The 14,825-nt window shown below is 35.8% G+C and overlaps 1 long non-coding RNA gene across 1 annotated transcript; it reads left to right on the forward strand.

Moving 5' to 3' along the window:
* The first annotated feature begins 3,472 nt into the window (after positions 1 to 3,472).
* On the forward strand, positions 3,473 to 8,528 carry LOC125772970 (uncharacterized). Its single transcript, XR_007419792.1, has 6 exons — positions 3,473 to 4,350; positions 5,335 to 6,050; positions 6,557 to 7,249; positions 7,503 to 7,842; positions 7,911 to 8,046; positions 8,455 to 8,528. It is a non-coding gene; the product is annotated as an uncharacterized LOC125772970 (long non-coding RNA).
* Positions 8,529 to 14,825: the final 6,297 nt, after the last annotated feature.

A 14,825-nucleotide genomic window follows, 5' to 3' on the forward strand; every position in this document is an offset into this window, starting at 1 on the left:
CAAAGTAGATGTTTTTGGTCAAATTTGGTGGAAACTGGAAGTTTGCAACCAAAGTTGATGGTTTCGGTCAAAGTTGATGTTTTTGGTCAAAGTTGGTGGAAATTTGAAGTTTGCGAAAAAAGTTGATGATTTCGGTCAAAGTAGATGTTTTTGGTCAAATGTGGTGGAAACTGGAAGTTTGCAACCAAAGATGATGTTTTCGGTCAAAGTAGATGTTTTTGGTCAAAGTTGGTGGAAACTCGAGGTTTGCGACCAAAGTTGATGTTTTCGGTCAAAGTTGGTGGAAACTGGAAGTGTGCAACCAAAGATGATGATTTCGGTCAAAGTTGATGTTTTTGGTCAAAGTTGATGGAAACTTGAAGTTTGCAACCAAAGATGATGTTTTCGGTCAAAGTTGATGTTTTTGGTCAAAGTTGGTGGAAACTCGAGGTTTGCGACCAAAGTTGATGTTTTTGGTCAAAGTTGGTGGAAACTGGAAGTGTGCAACCAAAGATGATGATTTCGGTCAAAGTTGATGATTTTGGTCAAAGTTGGTGGAAACTTGAAGTTTGCGAAAAAAGTTGATGATTTCGGTCAAAGTAGATGTTTTTGGTCAAAGTTGGTGGAAACTGGAAGTTTGCAACCAAAGATGATGATTTCGGTCAAAGTTGATGTTTTTGGTCAACGTTGGTGGAAACTTGAAGTTTGCGAAAAAAGTTGATGATTTCGGTCAAAGTAGATGTTTTTGGTCAAAGTTGGTGGAAACTGGAAGTTTGCAACCAAAGATGATGTTTTCGGTCAAAGTTGATGTTTTTGGTCAAAGTTGGTGGAAACTCGAGGTTTGCGACCAAAGTTGATGTTTTCGGTCAAAGTTGGTGGAAACTGGAAGTGTGCAACCAAAGATGATGATTTCGGTCAAAGTTGATGTTTTTGGTCAAAGTTGGTGGAAACTTGAAGTTTGCGACCAAAGATGATGATTTCGGTCAAAGTAGATGTTTTTGGTCAAAGTTGGTGGAAACTTGATGTTTGCGACCAAAGTTGATGTTTTCGGTCAAAGTTGTTGTTTTTGGTCAATGTTGGTGGAAACTTGAAGTTTGCCACCAAATTTGATGTTTTCGGTCAAAGTTGGTGGAAACTGGAAGTGTGCAACCAAAGATGATGATTTCGGTCAAAGTAGATGTTTTTGGTCAAATTTGGTGGAAACTGGAAGTTTGCAACCAAAGTTGATGGTTTCGGTCAAAGTTGATGTTTTTGGTCAACGTTGGTGGAAACTTGAAGTTTGCGAAAAAAGTTGATGATTTCGGTCAAAGTAGATGTTTTTGGTCAAATGTTGTGGAAACTGGAAGTTTGCAACCAAAGATGATGATTTCGGTCAAAGTTGATGTTTTTGGTCAAAGTTGGTGGAAACTCGAGGTTTGCGACCAAAGTTGATGTTTTCGGTCAAAGTTGGTGGAAACTGGAAGTGTGCATCCAAAGATGATGATTCCGGTAAAAGTTGATGTTTTTGGTCAAAGTTGGTGGAATTTGGAAGTTTGCAACCAAAGATGATGATTTCGGTAAAAGTAGATGTTTTTGGTCAAAGTTGGTGGAAACTTGAAGTTTGCGACCAAAGTTGATGTTTTCGGTCAAAGTTGATGTTTTTGGTCAAAGTTGGTGGAAACTCGAGGTTTGCGACCAAAGTTGATGATTTCGGTCAAAGTTGGTGGAAACTGGAAGTGTGCAACCAAAGATGATGATTTCGGTCAAAGTTGATGTTTTTGGTCAAAGTTGGTGGAAACTTGAAGTTTGCGACCAAAGATGATGATTTCGGTCAAAGTAGATGTTTTTGGTCAAAGTTGGAGGAAACTGGAAGTTTGCGACCAAAGATGATGATTTCGGTCAAAGTAGATGTTTTTGGTCAAAGTTGGTGGAAACTGGAAGTTTGCAACCAAAGATGATGATTTCGGTCAAAGTTGATGTTTTTGGTCAAAGTTGGTGGAAACTTGAAGTTTGCGACCAAACTTGATGTTTTCGGTCAAAGTAGATGTTTTTGGTTAAAGTTGGTGGAAACTTGAAGTTTGCAACCAAAGATGATGATTTCGGTCAAAGTTGATGTTTTTGGTCAAAGTTGGTGGAAACTGGAAGTTTGCAACCAAAGATGATGTTTTCGGTCATAGTAGATGTTTTTGGTCAAAGTTGGTGAAAAATGGAAGTTTACAACCAAAGATGATGATTTCGGTCAAAGTAGATGTTTTTGGTCAAAGTTGGTGGAAACTGGAAGTTTGCAACCAAAGATGATGATTTCGGTCAAAGTTGATGTTTTTGGTCAAAGTTGGTGGAAACTGGAAGTTTGCAACCAAAGATGATGATTTTGGTCAAAGTAGATGTTTTTGGTCAAAGTTGGTGGAAACTGGAAGTTTGCAACCAAAGATGATGTTTTCGGTCAAAGTTGATGTTTTTGGTCAAAGTTGGTGGAAACTTTAGGTTTGCAACCAAAGATGATGATTTCGGTGAAAGTAGATGTTTTTGGTCAAAGTTGGTGGAAACTGGAAGTTTGCAACCAAAGATGATGATTTTGGTCAAAGTAGATGTTTTTGGTCAATGTTGGTGGAAACTGGAAGTTTGCAACCAAAGATGATGTTTTCGGTCAAAGTTGATGTTTTTGGTCAAAGTTGGTGGAAACTGGAAGTTTGCAACCAAAGATGATGATTTCGGTCAAAGTAGATGTTTTTGGTCAAAGTTGGTGGAAACTGGAAGTTTGCAACCAAAGATGATGATTTCGGTCAAAGTAGATGTTTTTGGTCAAAGTTGGTGGAACTCGAGATTTGCGACCAAAGTTGATGTTTTCGGTCAAAGTTGATGTTTTCGATCAAAGTTGGTGGAAACTGGAAGTTTGCAACCAAAGATGATGATTTCGGTCAAAGTAGATGTTTTTGGTCAAAGTTGGTGGAAACTTGAAGTTTGCGAAAAAAAGATGATGTTTTCGGTCAAAGTTGATGTTTTTGGTCAAAGTTGGTGGAAACTGGAAGTTTGCGACCAAAGATGATGTTTTTCGGTCAAAGTTGATGTTTTTGGTCAAAGTTGGTGGAAACTGGAAGTTTGCAACCAAAGATGATGATTTCGGTCAAAGTTGATGTTTTTGGTCAATGTTGGTGGAAACTTGAAGTTCGCGACCAAAGTTGATGTTTTCGGTCAAAGTAGATGTTTTTGGTCAAAGTTGGTGGAAACTTGAAGTTTGCAACCAAAGATGATGATTTCGGTCAAAGTAGATGGTTTTGGTCAAAGTTGGTGGAAACTGGAAGTTTGCAACCAAAGATGATGATTTCGGTCAAAGTAGATGTTTTTGGTCAAAGTTGGTGGAAACTTGAAGTTTGCGAAAAAAAGATGATGTTTTCGGTCAAAGTTGATATTTTTGGTCAAAGTTGGTGGAAACTTGAAGTTTGCGACCAAACTTGATGTTTTCGGTCAAAGTAGATGTTTTTGGTTAAAGTTGGTGGAAACTTGAAGTTTGCAACCAAAGATGATGATTTCGGTCAAAGTTGATGTTTTTGGTCAAAGTTGGTGGAAACTGGAAGTTTGGAACCAAAGATGATGATTTCGGTCAAAGTAGATGTTTTTGGTCAAAGTTGGTGGAAACTGGAAGTTTGCAACCAAAGATGATGATTTCGGTCAAAGTAGATGTTTTTGGTCAAAGTTGGTGGAAACTCGAGGTTTGCAACCAAAGATGATGATTTCGGTCAAAGTTGATGTTTTTGGTCAAAGTTGGTGGAAACTGGAAGTTTGCAACCAAAGATGATGATTTCGGTCAAAGTAGATGTTTTTGGTCAAAGTTGGTGGAAACTGGAAGTTTGCAACCAAAGATGATGTTTTCGGTCAAAGTAGATGTTTTTGGTCAAAGTTGGTGGAAACTGGAAGTTTGCAACCAAAGATGATGATTTCGGTCAAAGTAGATGTTTTTGGTCAAAGTTGGAGGAAACTGGAAGTTTGCGACCAAAGATGATGATTTCGGTCAAAGTAGATGTTTTTGGTCAAAGTTGGTGGAAACTGGAAGTTTGCAACCAAAGATGATGATTTCGGTCAAAGTAGATGTTTTTGGTCAAAGTTGGAGGAAACTGGAAGTTTGCGACCAAAGATGATGATTTCGGTCAAAGTAGATGTTTTTGGTCAAAGTTGGTGGAAACTGGAAGTTTGCAACCAAAGATGATGATTTCGGTCAAAGTTGATGTTTTTGGTCAAAGTTGGTGGAAACTTGAAGTTTGCGAAAAAAAGATGATGTTTTCGGTCAAAGTAGATGTTTTTGGTCAAAGTTGGTGGAAACTTGAAGTTTGCAACCAAAGATGATGATTTCGGTCAAAGTAGATGTTTTTTTTTCAAAGTTGGTGGAAACTGGAAGTTTGCAACCAAAGATGATGATTTCGGTCAAAGTTGATGTTTTTGGTCAAAGTTGGTGGAAACTGGAAGTTTGCAACCAAAGATGATGATTTCGGTCAAAGTTGATGTTTTTGGTCAAAGTTGGTGGAAACTCGAGGTTTGCGACCAAAGTTGATGTTTTCGGTCAAAGTTGGTGGAAACTGGAAGTGTGCAACCAAAGATGATGATTTCGGTCAAAGTTGATGTTTTTGGTCAAAGTTGGTGGAAACTTGAAGTTTGCGACCAAAGATGATGATTTCGGTCAAAGTAGATGTTTTTGGTCAAAGTTGATGGAAACTTGAAGTTTGCGACCAAAGTTGATGTTTTCGGTCAAAGTTGATGTTTTTGGTCAAAGTTGGTAGAAACTCGAGGTTTGCGACCAAAGTTGATGATTTCGGTCAAAGTTGGTGGAAACTGGAAGTGTGCAACCAAAGATGATGATTTCGGTCAAAGTTGATGTTTTTGCTCAAAGTTGGTGGAAACTTGAAGTTTGCTACCAAAGATGATGATTTCGGTCAAAGTAGATGTTTTTGGTCAAAGTTGGAGGAAACTGGAAGTTTGCGACCAAAGATGATGGTTTCGGTCAAAGTAGATGTTTTTGGTCAAAGTTGGTGGAAACTGGAAGTTTGCAACCAAAGATGATGATTTCGGTCAAAGTTGATGTTTTTGGTCAAAGTTGGTGGAAACTTGAAGTTTGCGAAAAAAAGATGATGTTTTCGGTCAAAGTAGATGTTTTTGGTCAAAGTTGGTGGAAACTTGAAGTTTGCAACCAAAGATGATGATTTCGGTCAAAGTAGATGTTTTTGGTCAAAGTTGGTGGAAACTGGAAGTTTGCAACCAAAGATGATGATTTCGGTCAAAGTAGATGTTTTTTGGTCAAAGTTGGTGGAAACTGGAAGTTTGCAACCAAAGATGATGATTTCGGTCAAAGTTGATGTTTTTGGTCAAAGTTGGTGGAAACTCGAGGTTTGCGACCAAAGATGATGATTTCGGTCAAAGTAGATGTTTTTGGTCAAAGTTGGTGGAAACTGGAAGTTTGCAACCAAAGATGATGATCACGGTCAAAGTTGATGTTTTTGGTCAACGTTGGTGGAAACTTGAAGTTTGCGAAAAAAGTTGATGATTTCGGTCAAAGTAGATGTTTTTGGTCAAAGTTGGTGGAAACTTGAAGTTTGCAACCAAAGATGATGATTTCGGTCAAAGTTGATGTTTTTGGTCAAAGTTGGTGGAAACTGGAAGTTTGCGAAAAAAGTTGATGATTTCGGTCAAAGTAGATGTTTTTGGTCAAAGTTGGTGGAAACTGGAAGTTTGCAACCAAAGATGATGATTTCGGTCAAAGTAGATGTTTTTGGTCAAAGTTGGTGGAAACTCGAGGTTTGCGACCAAAGATGATGATTTCGGTCAAAGTAGATGTTTTTGGTCAAAGTTGGTGGAAACTGGAAGTTTGCAACCAAAGATGATGATTTCGGTCAAAGTTGATGTTTTTGGTCAACGTTGGTGGAAACTTGAAGTTTGCGAAAAAAGTTGATGATTTCGGTCAAAGTAGATGTTTTTGGTCAAAGTTGGTGGAAACTGGAAGTTTGCAACCAAAGATGATGATTTCGGTCAAAGTTGATGTTTTTGGTCAAAGTTGGTGGAAACTCGAGGTTTGCGACCAAAGTTGATGTTTTTGGTCAAAGTTGGTGGAAACTGGAAGTGTGCAACCAAAGATGATGATTTCGGTCAAAGTTGATGTTTTTGGTCAAAGTTGGTGGAAACTTGAAGTTTGCGAAAAAAGTTGATGATTTCTTTCAAAGTAGATGTTTTTGGTCAAAGTTGGTGGAAATTGGAAGTTTACAACCAAAGATGATGATTTCGTTCAAAGTAGATGTTTTTGGTCAAAATTGGTGGAAACTCGAGGTTTGCGACCAAAGATGATGATTTCGGTCAAAGTAGATGTTTTTGGTCAAAGTTGGTGGAAACTGGAAGTTTGCAACCAAAGATGATGTTTTCGGTCAAAGTTGATGTTTTTGGTCAAAGTTGGTGGAAACTCGAGGTTTGCGACCAAAGTTGATGTTTTCGGTCAAAGTTGGTGGAAACTGGAAGTGTGCAACCAAAGATGATGATTTCGGTCAAAGTTGATGTTTTTGGTCAAAGTTGGTGGAAACTTGAAGTTTGCGACCAAAGATGATGATTTCGGTCAAAGTAGATGTTTTTGGTCAAAGTTGGTGGAAACTGGAAGTGTGCAACCAAAGATGATGTTTTCGGTCAAAGTTGATGTTTTTGGTCAAAGTTGGTGGAAACTCGAGGTTTGCGACCAAAGTTGATGTTTTCGGTCAAAGTTGGTGGAAACTGGAAGTGTGCAACCAAAGATGATGATTTCGGTCAAAGTTGATGTTTTTGGTCAAAGTTGGTGGAAACTGGAAGTTTGCGACCAAAGATGATGATTTCGGTCAAAGTTGATGTTTTTGGTCAAAGTTGGTGGAAACTGGAAGTTTGCAACCAAAGATGATAATTTCGGTCAAAGTAGATGTTTTTGGTCAAAGTTGGTGGAAACTGGAAGTTTGCAACCAAAGATGATTATTTCGGTCAAAGTAGATGTTTTTGGTCAAAGTTGGTGGAAACTGGAAGTTTGCAATCAAAGATGATTATTTCGGTCAAAGTAGATGTTTTTGGTCAAAGTTGGTGGAAACTGGAAGTTTGCAACCAAAGATGATGATTTCGGTCAAAGTATATGTTTTTGGTCAAAGTTGGTGGAAACTGGAAGTTTGCAACCAAAGATGATGTTTTCGGTCAAAGTAGATGTTTTTGGTCAAAGTTGGTGGAAACTCGAGGTTTGCGACCAAAGATGATGATTTCGGTCAAAGTAGATGTTTTTGGTCAAAGTTGGTGGAAACTCGAGGTTTGCGACCAAAGTTGATGTTTTCGGTCAAAGTTGGTGGAAACTGGAAGTGTGCAACCAAAGATGATGATTTCGGTCAAAGTTGATGTTTTTGGTCAAAGTTGGTGGAAACTGGAAGTTTGCGACCAAAGATCATGTTTTCGGTCAAAGTTGATGTTTTTGGTCAAAGTTGGTGGAAACTGGAAGTTTGCGACCAAAGATGATGATTTCGGTCAAAGTTGATGTTTTTGGTCAAAGTTGGTGGAAACTCGAGGTTTGCGACCAAAGTTGATGTTTTCGGTCAAAGTAGATGTTTTTGGTCAAAGTTGGTGGAAACTGGAAGTTTGCAATCAAAGATGATTATTTCGGTCAAAGTAGATGTTTTTGGTCAAAGTTGGTGGAAACTGGAAGTTTGCAACCAAAGATGATGATTTCGGTCAAAGTATATGTTTTTGGTCAAAGTTGGTGGAAACTGGAAGTTTGCAACCAAAGATGATGTTTTCGGTCAAAGTAGATGTTTTTGGTCAAAGTTGGTGGAAACTCGAGGTTTGCGACCAAAGATGATGATTTCGGTCAAAGTAGATGTTTTTGGTCAAAGTTGGTGGAAACTGGAAGTTTGCAACCAAAGATGATGTTTTCGGTCAAAGTAGATGTTTTCGGTCAAAGTTGGTGGAAACTCGAGGTTTGCAACCAAAGATGATGATTTCGGTCAAAGTTGATGTTTTTGGTCAAAGTTGGTGGAAACTTGAAGTTTGCGACCAAAGATGATGTTTTTGGTCAAAGTTGATGTTTTTGGTCAAAGTTGGTGGAAACTTGAAGTTTGCAACCAAAGATGATGATTTCGGTCAAAGTAGATGTTTTTGGTCAAAGTTGTTAGAAACTGAAAGTTTGCAACCAAAGATGATGATTTCGGTCAAATTAGATGTTTTTGGTCAAAGTTGGTGGAAACTGGAAGTTTGCAACCAAAGATGATGATTTCGGTCAAAGTAGATGTTTTTGGTCAAAGTTGGTGGAAACTCGAGGTTTGCGACCAAAGTTGATGTTTTCGGTCAAAGTAGATGTTTTTGGTCAAAGTTGGTGGAAACTCGACGTTTGCGACCGAAGTTGATGCTTTCGGTCAAAGTGGATGTTTTTGGTCAAAGTTGGTGGAAACTTGAAGTTTGCAACCAAAGATGATGATTTCGGTCAAAGTAGATGTTTTTGGTCAAAGTTGGTGGAAACTCGAGGTTTGCGACCAAAGTTGATGTTTTCGGTCAAAGTAGATGTTTTTGGTCAAAGTTGGTGGAAACTTGAAGTTTGCATCCAAAGATGATGATTTCGGTTGTAGCATATCTGCTAAACATTAAAAATCTACATATGGGAAATCTCAAATAACACATTAAAATTCAAAGTATAGAATCGGTTAACAAAATCGCGTTGGTCCTTTCCTATTTTCTCCTATTCTCATTCTGACACATTAACATAAAACACATGGCCAGGGTTTTTTACGACTTTTCTAAACACATCCTTTTTATCCCTTTCAAGTACCCGAAAGTTGACATAGTCGAAGGCCATTCATTACGTTGCATATGCAATACTTTCTCACGCTATGAAATGCACTTGAAAAGGTTACCTAAGTTTCCATTTCTTACCCGCCTTCGCAAAGACCAACTCGAGGCATGATTTATAGGCTAATGCGCATCAACCGAAAATTACAGAAATGCATTAGGAATTATTACAAGCAAATAGAAACACAGAAATAGAAACATTCGATACATAAGCCCTTATGTAAAAACCATGTACACCTACACAACTCAGAGTATAAAATAAACCAAAATTGTTAGAACGCGGTCAGTCTCCAGAGATCGATCGCAAGTCGACAGTTATCAATGATCAGTTGCTCAACTGAGATTCCAAACCAAATTCTTCGTGTTATTATTTCAAGAGCATCGAGAGTCCCCCTACCCAAGGTAAGGCCTCGATGACTCCAACGATCAAGAAAGAAACTTTACAGTGTAAGTAAAGTAAATTGCAGTGTAAAGCCGAAGTCCGCTAAGTGGTGAAAAATATAAAAACTTAGAATATTACATGGCGACCGTGACTTCAATCGGCAATCTTCTAAAACAACTAAAGTGAGTGTTGTGTTAAAATTCATTGATAGTGATGTGATCAATTTAAGATGGCAATAATTAATGAAAATGAATCTAATGAAATAGAAGATTATGACAATTCAGAACCAGAAGAATATACTGGTCCCTTTATCCCATTACATGAGGATATATTAGAATTGTCAGCGGACATAATTGGGTATTTTGAAACTACCTCATTATCTCGTTACGAAACTCAAATGCCAATATTTGAGCAAATCCTAGTAGATTATCAAATATATAACGATAAAAAAAACACGTATGGTCGGCTATGTGAAGTAGCATATGAGTTGTACAGAGTACTCTAAAAATAATTAAAGAAAAAAAAAAAGAACAATGGCAGTGCAAAATACAACTTTGCATTTAATAGACGAATTACTTCAGTTCTTAGTTGAGTTTCCGAACCCTATAGTGGCAGCAATTTATGAAGAAAGAATTCACGAGCTTGTGCACGAAGCCATAACATTTAAAAACGCGAACATAAACAATGCGAGAATGATCAGTGGTCTACGTCAAGTTTTGGTGCGATGGATGGATTTCCTAAACAGTGAAAGTGAATACATCAAAAACCTCAAATGGTTTAAAGGTGAAGTGGAAGAGTAAAAAAAAAAAAACAAAAAACTATAAGACATGATAACAGTTTTATCATCTAAAATAGATGAAAGTGCAAGTGAAAATAAAAGCAGAAAAAAAAAACCATATTAAAAAAAAAAACAACAAGTGAAAAAGTGAAAAAGCTAAATAAATAATGAACAAGTAAAAAAAAAAAAAAAAAAAAAAAGAACAATAAGTGAAAAAAAAAAGAAGGAAGGCGAGACCACGGTTCATATCTTTGACCGGCGGGATCCAAAGGAACAGGAGTTCCCAACCTGAAGAAACTACAAGTACCAGCGTCGCAGAATGCAGGTTAAATTTATTTTAAGTATGAGATGGACCCAAAAGTACAAATTTCATTTGAGTTAGGAAAACTAAAACAAATATTAAATATAGTTAATATAAACAAACCGATTAGAGATCATGCACTAGAACATTATCAGAGAGATCTCCTAAAAATACGAGAAAAGTTAGATCAAATTATTAAAGCTCAAACTACAAGTTTCTCAGAAGAACATATAAGTGAAATAGAAACCAATTACAATTCAAGTTATAAAATTATAACGCAAGCAATTAACACTCATCTTGAAAATAATAAAAAGCTCAAGTTAGAAGAAACAAAAACATCAACAAAACACCATAGAATTCAAGAAATAGCAAAAATGGCTGTATTCGATTTTAAAACGGCAAATTGTTTAGTATCCATATACGATGGTTCGGCTGAACATTATAACGCCTTTGAAGATTCAGTCCAAATATTAAAAGAAATAACCACACCAGATCAGGAGCAAATGTTAGTAAAATTCTTAAAATCAAAACTAACAGGTAAAGCTAGGGCTGGACTACCAAATAACATAACATACGTTAAAGATCTAATTGACAATATAAAAGGCAGATGCCAGGAAAGAGTTGATGCTAACAAAATTACATCAGAACTCAAGGCTATAAAAGCGAAAAATACTAAATCACTGTGCCAAGAAGTAGAACTCTTAACGGCAAAACTAAAAGTAATATACTTGGAACAACAGATACCAGAAAAAGTAGCAAATGACATGATTGTAAAACTAGGAATAGACACAATCATAGAAAAGGTCAACAACAGAGAAACGAAAACACTATTAAAAGCTGGCAAATTCAATAATATAGCGGAAGCCACTCAAAAAGTTGTCGAAAATGATAACACGACCGACACTCAAATCTTAACAATACACAGACATAATAACAACAATTACAAAAACAATTACCAAAAACCAAATTACAACCGCAACTACAATTATTAAACACATAACCCACCTAGAAACCCACCCTTTAGACCCACTGGACAATGCAATAATAATCAAGGATATCAAAACAGAAATTTACGAGAATATCCTCAAAGATATAACAACAATTATACCCAACAAAACAACTCTTACAGAAATGAAAGACCTAGAATGGTAAATAGAAACCCAACATGGAGAGCTATTGGCAACAGAAATGTTCGTCTAGCTATAACAACAAATGATCAAGAAAGCAATTGTTTAGACCAAACAACAACTCAAAACGACACATTTACAGAATAAACCTTTCAGGTGCAGACTATGTAAAAATTAAATTACAAATCACAGACAATGAATATTGCACATTATTAGTTGATACAGGCGCTTCTGTATCTTTAATTAAAGCATGTAAAGTAAAACAAAATACTAACATCAATACTAACAATTTAATTACATTAAGAGGAATTGCTAACAATCCAATTAGTACACTAGGTTCAACATATTCTCAAATTTACTTCAACAACACCACTATTAACCATAAATTTCACTTAGTCTCAAACGAAATAGATTTACATGTAGATGGAATATTAGGAAGAGATTTCTTCAAAACTTATAATTGCGATATATTATACCGAATGGAATCACTTTACCTAGTTCACAATGGCATAGAAGTATATCATCCGTTGGAAGATGGAGATATAGATGGAATCATCTTACCCGCACGAAGCGAGGTAATACGAAAAGTAAAACTATGTGAAATCACAGAAGATTCAATTGTTTTAGCTCAAGAAATCAAACCAGGAGTATTTTGTGGTAACACCATATTAAACAAAAACAATCAAGTATTAAAATTTATCAACACAAATGAAACAACAGAAATCATAAAACATAATGATTTTTATCCAAAAATTGAATTATTAAGAGACTATGAGGTACTAAAACACAATAAAAAACAAAACGAAAACAAACAAAGAATTGACAATCTCTTAAGCAAAATTAATATCGAAAACGGCACTCTTTCAGATCAGGAAAAATTGAAACAAATTATTGCAGAATATAATGATTTATTTTGTTTAGAAAACGATCATGTTACAACAAATAATTTTTATACACAAAATATAGAATTAAAAGATAACATACCTACTTACATACCCAATTACAAACAAATTCACTCACAAGCTGAAGAAATTAAAAACCAAGTAGAGAAAATGATTGAAAATGATATAATTGAACCATCAGTGTCATCCTATAATTCACCAATATTATTGGTACCGAAAAAATCAACAGATAGCACAAAGAAATGGAGATTAGTAGTTGACTTTAGACAACTAAACAAGAAAATACTACCCGACAAATTCCCATTACCAAGAATTGATACAATTCTAGACCAATTAGGGAGAGCAAAATATTTCAGTACATTGGATTTAATGGCAGGTTTTCATCAAATCCCGCTTGAACAAAATTCAAGGAAATATACTGCATTTTCTACTTCTACAGGGCATTATCAATATAAACGGATGCCTTTTGGACTAAATATTAGTCCCAATAGCTTTCAAAGAATGATGGCTATTGCTATGGCAGGTTTAACACCTGAACTAGCATTTGTATATATAGACGATATAATTGTTACTGGATGCAGTGCACAGCATCATATCAGTAACATGGAAAAAGTCTTTAATAGGTTAAGAAAATATAATCTTAAACTAAACCCGGAAAAATGTCATTTTTTCAAAACAGAAGTAACATATTTAGGGCATAAAATTACTGATAAAGGAATTTATCCGGATGATTCAAAATATGAATCAATAAAGAAATTCCCAATACCAACAAATGCAGACGAATCTTGACGGTTTGTGGCATTTTGCAATTATTATAGAAAATTCATAAAAGATTTTGCTAAAATAGCAAAACCGTTGAATAATTTAATTAAAAAGAATGTAAAATTCGAATGGACAAAAGAATGTCAGAATGCATTCGAAACGTTAAAACAAAATCTGCTATCACCAACCATATTAAAATTTCCGGATTTTACAAAACAATTTATAATAACCACAGATGCTTCAGATATGGCTTGTGGAGCAGTATTATCACAAATAACAGATGGTAATGACCACCCAATAGCATTTGCCAGCAAAAGTTTCACTCCAGGTGAAAAGAACAAGCCAATAATCGAAAAAGAATTAACAGCAATACATTGGGCTATCGACTATTTCAAACCTTATGTATATGGCAGAAAATTCTTAGTACGAACGGATCATAGACCTTTAGTCTATCTGTTTGGTATGAAAAACCCAACTTCTAAACTCACAAGGATGAGACTAGATTTGGAAGAATTCGATTTTGACATTGAATTCCTAGCTGGAAAAGCAAATGTAACCGCTGATGCATTGCCACGAATAGTGATTAGCTCAGACAAACTAAAAGCATCAGTACCAAAACTAAAAACGGAAACAATACTTATGGTAAATACAAGAGCAATGACAAGAAACCAAGTATTGCAAAAGAGACAAGAAAAACAGACTGGGATTGATCACCCCACAGTCTGGGAAGCAAATAGAGCTTCAGAAGTGAAAAAACTTCTTAAAATAAAATCGGCCGTAACAAACAAAACTATTGAGCTCGTGGTATATAACCACAATTATAATAAAGCGCTAGGAATGACAAATATTCCATTAAATAAACATGCGAAGTCAAGCCAAACACTAGAGTTTGCGCTGCATCAAGTATGCCTAATCGCAAAGAAATATAACAGAAACAAGCTAGCTCTATCAACAAATGATAGCATATTCAAGTATTATTCCCTGCAGACAATCAAAGAAATAGCAAATAAAGCTATATCCGATAGTGAAATTGTCGTATATACTCCACCCAGGTGGATAGAATCGCAGGATGAGCAACTAAAGATAATCACAGATTATCATGTGACCCCTTCGGGAGGACACATAGGCCAATATAGATTATATGGCAAGTTAAAGGAAAAATATAACTGGAAACACATGAAGACGGATATCCGCAAATTTATAACAAAATGTAAAGCATGCATAACAAACAAAACAACAAGACACACAAAAGAAGAAACAGTTGTGACGACAACTCCTGCAAAACCTTTCGACATAATATCAATTGACACTGTAGGACCACTCCCAAAAACTAACAAAAATAATAGATACGCAATAACAATTCAATGCGATTTAACAAAATATGTAGTAATAATACCAATATACAATAAAGAAGCTAACACAATAGCAAGAGCATTAATAGAAAACTTTATATTAACATTAGGAACATTCATTGAACTAAAATCTGATCAAGGACTAGAATACAATAATGAAATATTACATAAAATAGCAGAAATTTTAAAAACAAAACAAACATTTAGTACAGCTTACCACCCACAAACTATAGGATCATTAGAACGAAACCATAGAAGCTTAAATGAATACTTACGAAGCTATACAAACGAACACCACAATGACTGGGACGAGTGGACAAAATTCTACGAATTTGTGTATAATACGACAGAGCATACAGACACAAACTTCACACCATATGAATTAGTATTTGGAAGAAAAGCAACTTTACCACAAGACTTATACAAGGCTAAACCAGATCCAGTTT

This window comes from Anopheles funestus (genome assembly GCF_943734845.2).
Source record: "Anopheles funestus chromosome X unlocalized genomic scaffold, idAnoFuneDA-416_04 X_unloc_16, whole genome shotgun sequence".
In the NCBI taxonomy this organism is placed as follows: domain Eukaryota; kingdom Metazoa; phylum Arthropoda; class Insecta; order Diptera; family Culicidae; genus Anopheles; species Anopheles funestus.